The following is a 10275-nucleotide window of genomic DNA, read 5'->3' on the forward strand; positions in this document are numbered from 1 at the left end:
TCAAAAGGGATTTAGGGCAGAGCGACACTTAAAAAGCTGCAGTGGCACAGTTGTACTGGTGCAGCCGTAGCACTTTAGTGAAGATGCTACTACACCAACGGGAAAGCTTTTCCCGTCAGCATAGTTAATCCACCTCTGAGATGCAGTAGCAATGTAGATGGGAAAAGCTCTCCCGTTGACATAGCTCTGTCTACCCCAGGGGTTAGGTCAGTATAACTATGTCACTCAGGGGTGTGTAAATTTGTAGTGTAGACCTGGCCTGAGGCATTGCAATGCCTAACCCCTAGGTGCCCTGCCACCCAGCGAAATTTACAACCTTGAGTTATGTGCCCAGGCTCCTTATATAATGTGTGAGGAAGGTTAGTTGCCTAACTATATGGTTCACAAACAACAATAAACTGGGGGTAGGGGAAGGCACGTAAACTAGTCAGTAGGAAATGCCAAGGATGTGGTAGGGCCTAAACTGTGTCTTTCAAAAGAACTTAGGCACCTCTTTCCAGCCTGTTTTCACTTGGGATTCACATTTGTAAACCCTTCCCTGGAGTTGGATGTTTAAGACAGGTAGGTTAGTTTGTTTTTGTGCACACGCACACACACACAAAACGGGAAGGAGGTGGTGTCCTAACCCTTGGGTTGTATGGTATTCTGGGGTGAGGCTCTCAAGCGCTCCTGTTGAAACTTTTGGTTTGTATTAAATATTCATTGGGCCAGTGAGAGAAAGAGAATGACTAGAAAGAGAGGGCTAGGGCACTCATGCGGGAGGCCCAAGTTCCAGTCCCAGTCCCCTGTGCCAGTAAATAAGTAGTTATTTACCCAGTGGAACTCCTTCAACTAAGGAGAGCCCTGTCCCAGAATAGCCCAGTAGTCAGGCTCCTACCTAGGAGGTAGGAGACCTAAGTTCAAGTCCAGGCTGCAACCTTGGCAGAGTTAGATATAAACCTGGTTGAGTACCCTGTGTCACAGTTCAGGGCTACTGCACCTGTATTTCCCTCAGTGAGGGCACCTACTCTCAGGCTTCCAGCTCCCTAGTAACAGCCTTTCTTGAGAGGAAACCTGTATCTCTTCCTTCTGACTGAGGTATGTCCAGGCTGAACAGTTCCCTGCCTCTGCTGTGTTATTTCCAGCAACAGACAGCCTGCCTAAACTGACCTGCTCATAGACTCATAGACTTTAAGGTCAGAAGGGACCAATATGGTCATCTAGTCTGACCTCCCGCATGATGCAGGCCACAAAAGCTGACCCACCCACAACAGAATCTTCCAGCCTGCGACCCCTGCCCTATGCTGCGGAGGAAGGCGAAAAACCTCCAGGGCCTCTGCCAATCTACCCTGGAGGAAAATTCCTTCCCGACCCCAAATATGGCGATCAGCAGAACCCCGAGCATACAGGCAAGATTCTACAGCCGGACCCTCATTTAACCCGCTGTGACGTTGTGCAGTCTACATGGTTTTATAAAAACATGACAATAAGTGAATATAATGTAACTGGGATAGTTTTATAAAAAATTTGATAATAAGTGACTATAATGCAAATGGGATATGCTTTGTGCAAAAGGTCTCTTGTAAGGTATCATTACAAAGCTCATAATCTACTGAGTGTGATCAACCTATTTGTAGAAATGTACCACTCTTGTATCTAAAACTAGAAATATAAAATGTAACTCTGAGGGCCTATTGTAATTATGTAAAGTGTGGGCCATTAATGATGGTTTGGAATCTTGATGACTCCCATTGTCTGCAGATGGCTGTTTACCTGTGAGTCTCCCTGTATATGTGTGTGCTGGCAAGTGAGTAATGAAGTCTTGCAGTGACATGTGATCATGTCACCTGAACTGGAATCCATCTTTAACCTGGTGCTTTTCCAGTGAGGGGGGGGGCGGAAACCCAGAGGGACAAAGGGTTCCCGCCTTATGCAAAAGATATATAAAGGGGTGGAAGAGAACAGAGAGGGAGAGGAGCCATCATGGAGAATCCCCTAGATAACACCTAAGCTGGAACAAAAGCTGTACCAGGGGAAAGAATTGTGCCCAGGCCTGGAAGGTGTCCAGTCTGAGAAAAACTTACTGAAGCATCTCTGAGGGTGAGATTATCTGTATGTAGTTTGATTAGGCATAGATTTGCGCATTTTATTTTATTTTGCTTGTGACTTACTTTGTTCTGTCTGTTACTACTTTGAACCACTTAAATCCTACTGTCTGTATTTAATAAAATCACTTTTTATTTAGTAATTTACTCCGAGTATGTATTAATACCTGGGGGAGCAAACAGCTGTGCATATCTCTCTATCAGTGTTATAGAGGGCGAACAATTTATGAGTTTGCCTTGCATAAGCTTTATGCAGGGTAAAACGGATTTATCTGGGTTTAGACCCCATTGGGAGTTGGGCATCTGAGTGCTAAAGACAAGCACACTCCTGTGAGCTGGTTTTCAGGTAAACTTGCAGCTTTGGGACAAGTGATCCAGACCCTGAGTCTTTGTTAGAGCAGACTGGAGTGTCTGGCTCAGCAAGACAGGGTGCTGGAATCCTGAGCTGGCAGGGAAAACAGAAGCAGGGGTAGTCTTTGCACATTGGGTGGCAGCTCCCAAGGGGGTTTCTGTGATCCAACCCGTCACAGTGGCGTAGTCGAGCAGGATCTGTGCACAGCTGATTGCTTTGAGATACTGGTAGTGATTTTAAGTGAGTTTTAAGTGTGGTGGCTGGAGAACAGACAAAGTGGTTACTGGTTTGTTATTTTCTGTTTGCTTATTTCGGGAAAGGAAATTAGAGACAGAAAAGGAAGCAAAATAAGTAAGAATGAAGATCAAAAGAAGCTAAAACTACACAAGTTGCAAATTGCCCAGAAAGACTGAACAATGGCTGAGTGCATCTCAGTTTCAGTGAACTGCAGATGGGTGTGGCCCAACCTCTGTCTGTGCTAAAGCTGACTGGAGTGTCTAATTTAGCAAGACAGGAGTGGAGGGGTGCCTGTTCTGGCAGGAGGGTGTTCTCTGTGGTATCCCAGCTCATCGAGTGATGGTCTCAAGGGAAGACAAATGGAAATTGATATACAATTTGCCTGGGAAAAGGCTGACCTGGAAAAAGAAAAGGCTGCCCACCAGCCTGGACTTAAGAGACAAAGCAATTAAGACCCAGAAGCATGACCTGGCTGTAATGGAGTGGAAGAGGTGCACAGAGACATGTATCCTGGAGCTGGAAGTTGGGGTCCTGGTGACTGCTGCGGTGGGAACAAACCTCAAGGACTCTAGCTGGAAGCAAACCCAACCTGAGTGAAAGGGGGGGGGGGGATTTTGCTGGCCAGCGAAAGGTCCCTCATAGCTGGTAGCTGTGAGCCTACAGCTGGATCAGGGTCTCTTTCCCTTTTGGGGGACACAGGAGTGTCTGCCCCATAGGGGAGCCCAAAAACGAATTTTAGGTATACTGCCTCCGCCATGGTCAGTGTCCAAGTCTCTGGCAGTAAGTTCAGGAGGAGGGTGTGACGTTGTGCAGTCTACATGGTTTTATAAAAACATGACAATAAGTGAATATAATGTAACTGGGATAGTTTTATAAAAAATTTGATAATAAGTGACTATAATGCAAATGGGATATGCTTTGTGCAAAAGGTCTCTTGTAAGGTATCATTACAAAGCTCATAATCTACTGAGTGTGATCAACCTATTTGTAGAAATGTACCACTCTTGTATCTAAAACTAGAAATATAAAATGTAACTCTGAGGGCCTATTGTAATTATGTAAAGTGTGGGCCATTAATGATGGTTTGGAATCTTGATGACTCCCATTGTCTGCAGATGGCTGTTTACCTGTGAGTCTCCCTGTATATGTGTGTGCTGGCAAGTGAGTAATGAAGTCTTGCAGTGACATGTGATCATGTCACCTGAACTGGAATCCATCTTTAACCTGGTGCTTTTCCAGTGAGGGGGGGGGCGGAAACCCAGAGGGACAAAGGGTTCCCGCCTTATGCAAAAGATATATAAAGGGGTGGAAGAGAACAGAGAGGGAGAGGAGCCATCATGGAGAATCCCCTAGATAACACCTAAGCTGGAACAAAAGCTGTACCAGGGGAAAGAATTGTGCCCAGGCCTGGAAGGTGTCCAGTCTGAGAAAAACTTACTGAAGCATCTCTGAGGGTGAGATTATCTGTATGTAGTTTGATTAGGCATAGATTTGCGCATTTTATTTTATTTTGCTTGTGACTTACTTTGTTCTGTCTGTTACTACTTTGAACCACTTAAATCCTACTGTCTGTATTTAATAAAATCACTTTTTATTTAGTAATTTACTCCGAGTATGTATTAATACCTGGGGGAGCAAACAGCTGTGCATATCTCTCTATCAGTGTTATAGAGGGCGAACAATTTATGAGTTTGCCTTGCATAAGCTTTATGCAGGGTAAAACGGATTTATCTGGGTTTAGACCCCATTGGGAGTTGGGCATCTGAGTGCTAAAGACAAGCACACTCCTGTGAGCTGGTTTTCAGGTAAACTTGCAGCTTTGGGACAAGTGATCCAGACCCTGAGTCTTTGTTAGAGCAGACTGGAGTGTCTGGCTCAGCAAGACAGGGTGCTGGAATCCTGAGCTGGCAGGGAAAACAGAAGCAGGGGTAGTCTTTGCACATTGGGTGGCAGCTCCCAAGGGGGTTTCTGTGATCCAACCCGTCACACCCGCGATGGCACGTTAATGCCTAATTGACTAAAATCACGTTATCCCTTCAAACCATTCCCTCCATAAACTTATCAAGCCTAATCTTGAAGCCAGAGAGGTCTTTCGCCCCCACCGTTTCCCTCGGAAGGCTGTTCCAAAATTTCACCCCTCTGACGGTTAGAAACCTTCGTCTAATTTCAAGCCTAAACTTCCCCACGGCCAGTTTATATCCATTCGTTCTCGTGTCCACATTACTACTGAGCTGAAATAATTCCTCTCCCTCCTTGGTATTAATCCCTTTGACATATTTAAAAAGAGCAATCATATCCCCCCTCAGTCTTCTTTTGGTTAGGCTAAACAAACCGAGCTCCTCGAGTCTCCTTTCTTTGCTTTCTCTTCAGAGACTGATAACATGGCACTTGCCACAGTTTTAAGTTACTACACAAGCTTATTTTACGTTTAAGGTAAAAACACTTCAGAGAAAACATATTAAAAACAATAAATGAACCTACATCCTGCTAGTAAGTTTACCAAAGATTACCCCAACTGTCTCCAACATGGGGCTCTGGCAGGTTAGTCCTTCAGACCTCCCAAAGAGGTCTCTTTTGTTGACACAACTTCATAAAACAGCCTCAGCTCAGAAATGGAACCCAGTAATATGGGGCCTCAGTGGTCCAACTCCTTCCAACCTTTCCCCAAGGAAGGTTCTCCATAGACCAGAGGTCATGACCATTTGCTGGATCAGAATGAAGGCCCTGAGCAGGTTTAAAACCGGGCTATATTTCCAAAAATATTGGAAATGTTGGTTCCTGGGGAATCCAGTTTGAACTAGCATGTGCAAGCATTGCCTGGGGATGGCTTCAAAGGGCTGATAATTGGAGGAATTACATTACCATACCCAATATTACATACAACTCGCAATAACACATAACCAATTGCATTTTTAATATAATGGACCTCAAAGGCATTAATCTCAATTCAATAATGTTTAACTCAATTCAATAAAGTTTGTCCAGGATATTGTTTTATCTGTCACATCCTAACCACTGGGGTAAAGATTATAAAGAGGGAGACAGCAGGTTTTTAAACTACACCCCCCCACACCCAAACCCATTTGGGGCTATAATTAACCCACCCTTACTTTATGAAGGTGAGGGTTACAGGAGCACTTTCTTTTTTAAAGTTGGCTTCCTGACAGGTGTCCCTCATTGCCTTGGTGATCAACCTAGGGGTTTACATCTGCTGGCCTCTTGTAGGAAGACTCATAGAACCAACCTAGAAACCTTGGAGGTAGGTATATCTTAGTTTGCACTATTTTGTTGATTTTTGGTAATTTGTTTATGATGAAAGGCATATCTGGCCTCTGACACTTTGTGAAAAGAGATCTTTGTTGTTTCCCTTGTTTGTTCTATTTGATATCCAAGTAATTTTAAGCCTTAGATTGGGAGAACTTTGTTTTAAGCATGACCAAGTGGAACTAGAGTCAGTCTTATAGTGTGGGAATGAATATTAGTCCTGTTATTTTCTCTCTAGAAATTTGTTATAGATGTGCTGCTTAAGATTTTGTGTACACTCTGGATTGTGTAGTATCTAGTAAGCATCCTGCAGCAGGCAGAAAGCCATTCAGTTTCTATATAGGTAGAAAATCAGTCTTCCCTCTGTTTAAATGGATGAGAAATAAATATACTGTAGCATATTTAGGTGCTTGCAGAAATAGTACAGAACAGAGATGGGAGCTTTATATATAAGTAAACTTCATGCTCATGGAAAAGTCTTGATTTTTAACAGCACTGGTGACTGAAGCATTTTATTCTCTCAGCAGCTACAGCACAGAAAGTGACTAAGGCCTGGTCTACACTATGACTTTAATTCGGATTTAGCAGCGTTAAATCGAATTAACCCTGCACCCGTCCACACAACGAAGCCATTTATTTCGAAATAAAGGGCTCTTAAAATCGATTTCTGTACTCCACCCCGACGAGCGGAGTAGCGCCAAAATCTATATTGTCATTTCGAATTAGGGTTAGTGTGGCCGCAATTCGATGGTATTGGCCTCCAGGAGCTATCCCACAGTGCACCATTGTGACTGCTCTGGACAGCAATCTGAACTCGGATGCACTGGCCAAGTAGACAGGAAAAGCCCCGCGAACATTTGAATTTTATTTCCTGTTTGCCCAGCGTGGAGAGCACAGGTGACAACAGATAGCTCATCAGCACAGGTAACCATGCAGGCCGATAATCGAAAAAGAGCACCAGCATGGACCGTACGGGAGGTACTGGATCTGATCACTATATGGGGAGAGGATTCAGTGCTAGCAGAACTTCGTTCGAAAAGACGAAATGCCAAAACTTTTGAAAAAATCTCCAAGGGCATGATGGAGAGAGGCCACAATAGAGACTCAGATCAGTGCCGCGTGAAAGTCAAGGAGCTCAGACAAGCCTATCAGAAAACAAAGGAGGCAAACGGTCGCTCCGGGTCAGAGCTACGGACATGCTGCTTCTACGCCGAGCTGCATGCAGTTCTAGGGGGGGCCGCCACCACTACCCCACCTCTGACCGTGGATTCCGAGGCGGGGGTAATCTCATCAGCTACACCTGAGGATTCTGCGGATGGGGAAGAGGAGGAGGAGGAGGAGGAGGAGGACGAGCTTGCGGAGAGCACACAGCACTCCGTTCTCCCCAACAGCCAGGATCTTTTTCTCAGCCTGACTGAAGTACCCTCCCAACCCTCCCAAGCCAGTATCCAAGACCATGACCCAGTGGAAGGGACCTCAGGTGAGTTTATCTTTTAAAATATAAAACTTGTTTTAAAAGCAAGCGTTTTTTAATGATTACTTTGCCCTGAGGACTTGGGATGCATTCGCGGCCAGTACAGCTACTGGAAAAGTCTGTTAACGTGTCTGGGGATGGAGCGGAAATCCTCCAGGGACATCTCCATGAAGCTCTCCTGGAGGTACTCCAAAAGGCTTGCCACAAGGTTTCTGGGCAGTGCAGCCTTATTCCGTCCTCCATGGTAGGACACTTGACCACGCCATGCTAGCAGCAAGTAATCTGGTATCATTGCATGACAAAGCCTGGCAGCGTATGGTCCCGGTGTTTGCTGGCATTCAAGCAACATCTGTTCTTTATCTCGCTGTGTAATCCTCAGGAGAGTGATATTGCTCATGGTAACCTGGTTGAAATACGGGAATTTAATTAAGGGGACAGAGGTGGCCGTTCCTACTGGGCTGTTTGCCTGTGGCTGAAAAGAAATCCTTCCCTGCAGTTAGCCAAGCGCGGGGCGAGGGGGGAATTGGCCCTGAGCTTTTCGCGTTTGGCTAGCAGGATCTTCCCTGATACCAGCCACGCGGTGGGGGGAGGGGTACACCGATCATCCCAGATAATTCATGGCGGGAGGCGGGGGCGGGGGGTTAGTTTGGTTTCTGCAGGGATCTTCCCTGATATCAGCCACGCGGTGGGGGGATGGATAAAGTGATCATCCCAGAGAATTGGATGGGGGGGGGGGGTTAGTTTGTTTTCTGCTGCTGAAGGTTAACAGGAAAACCGCAGCTGTCAACGGGCTTTGCTTGGTATGTGGGAAAGGAGGGCGCAGAAGCCGAAAGACAGTGGCTTACCATGGCCGCATGCAAGCTGAATTCTGTTGCCCGGACCTGCGTCTGTGATCTCTAACACCAAAGCCACAGGCACTCAATATTAAGATGGAAAATGCGACCTTGTACTGAAATCACATGTGCTATGTAATGTGAATAGTGTTGTTCACCATGAAAGAGTATAAGCATTGTTCTGTAAAATGTATCATTTAAAAAACTTCTCTCCTTTTTTTCATCCCTCCCTCCAGCATCTGCAAATTTTTCAAGCCTCCCTCCTCCATCCTGAAGGCTATCTCAGATAAGGCGGCGGAGAAAGAGGACGCGAGACGAGATGTTCTCGGAAATAATGGCATGCACCCGCAATGAAAGAGCTCATTTGAATGAGTGGAAGGACACGGTATCTAAATACAGGAAAGATGCCAGTGAATGTGAGGTCATGAGGGACTCTCGAGATGAGAGGTGGCAGGCTGCAACGCTGGGGCTGCTGCGTGATCAAACGGACATGCTCCGGCATCTGGTGGAGCTTCAGGAATGGCAGCAGGATAACAGACTGCCGCTGCAGCCGCTGTATAACCTCCCTCCCCCCTCACCATGTTCCATATCCTCCTCACCCAGACGTGTAAGAACGCGGGGGGGGGGGAGGCTCTGTGCACCCTCCCACTTCACCCCAGTGGACAGCCCAACCAAAAGGCTGTCATTATATTGAATTTTTTCAGTGGCCTTTTACTTCCCTCCTATCCTCCTCCCAAACCTCACCCAGGTTACCTTGTCGGTTCTCTCCCTATGTATATAATCAATTAATAAAGAATACATGATTTTTAAATAATAGTGACTTTATTTCCTTTACAAGCAAGCTGTGATTTAAGGGGGGAGGGTGGTTTGCTTACAGGGAATGAGTCAATCAAGGGGGCGGGTTTTCAACAAACAGAACTTTCACACCGTAGCCTGGCCAGTCATGAAACTGGTTTTCAAAGCTTCTCTGATGCGCAGCGCTTCCTGGTGTGATCTTCTAATCACCCTGGTGTCTGGCTGCGCATAATCAGCAGCCAGGCGATTTGCCTCAGCCTCCCACCCCGCCATAAAGGTCTCCCCCTTACTCTCACAGAGATTGTGGAGCACACCACAAGCAGCAATAACAATGGGGATATTGGTTTGGCTGAGGTCTGACCGAGTCAGTAACGAGCGCCAGCGACCTTTTAAACGGCCAAATGCACATTCTACCACCATTCTGCACTTGCTCAGCCTGTAGTTGAACAGCTCCTGCCTCCTGTCCAGGCTGCCTGTGTATGGCTTCATGAGCCATGGCATTAAGGGGTAGGCTGGGTCCCCAAGGATAACTATAGGCATTTCAACATCCCCAACGGTTATTTTCTGGTCCGGGAAGTAAGTCCCTTGCTGCAGCCGTTTAAACAGATTAGTGTTCCTGAAGACGTGAGCGTCATGAACCCTTCCCGGCCAGCCCACGTTGATGTTTGTGAAACGTCCCTTGTGATCCACAAGTGCTTGCAGCGCATTGAAAAGTACCCCTTACGGTTTATGTACTGGGTACCCTGGTGCTCTGGTGCCAAGATAGGGATATGGGTTCCATCTATCGCCCCACCACAGGGTGTCTGGCGTTGCAAGCTTCCACAGGGCTATCGCCACTCGCTTCTCAACCGTGAGGGCTGCTCTCATCTTGGTATTCTGGCGCTTCAGGGCAGGGGAAAGCAAGTCACAAAGTTCCAAGAAAGTGCCCTTAAGCATGCGAAAGTTTCGCAGCCACTGGTAATCGTCCCACACCTGCAACACTATGCGGTCCCACCAGTCTGTGCTTGTTTCCCGTGCCCAGAATCGGCGTTCCACGGCTATAACCTGCCCCATTAACAGCATGATCTCCAAAGCACCGGGGCCCGCGATTTGATAGAATTCCATGTCCATGTCCTCATCAATCTCGCCGCCGCGCTGCCGTAGCCTACTCCGCGCTGCCGTAGCCTACTCCTCGCTGCCTGGTTTTGCAGGTTCTGGTTCAGCATAAACTGCATGATAACGCGCGAGGTGTTTACA

The sequence above is a fragment of the Emys orbicularis genome, chromosome 1, assembly GCF_028017835.1.
Source record: "Emys orbicularis isolate rEmyOrb1 chromosome 1, rEmyOrb1.hap1, whole genome shotgun sequence".
In the NCBI taxonomy this organism is placed as follows: domain Eukaryota; kingdom Metazoa; phylum Chordata; order Testudines; family Emydidae; genus Emys; species Emys orbicularis.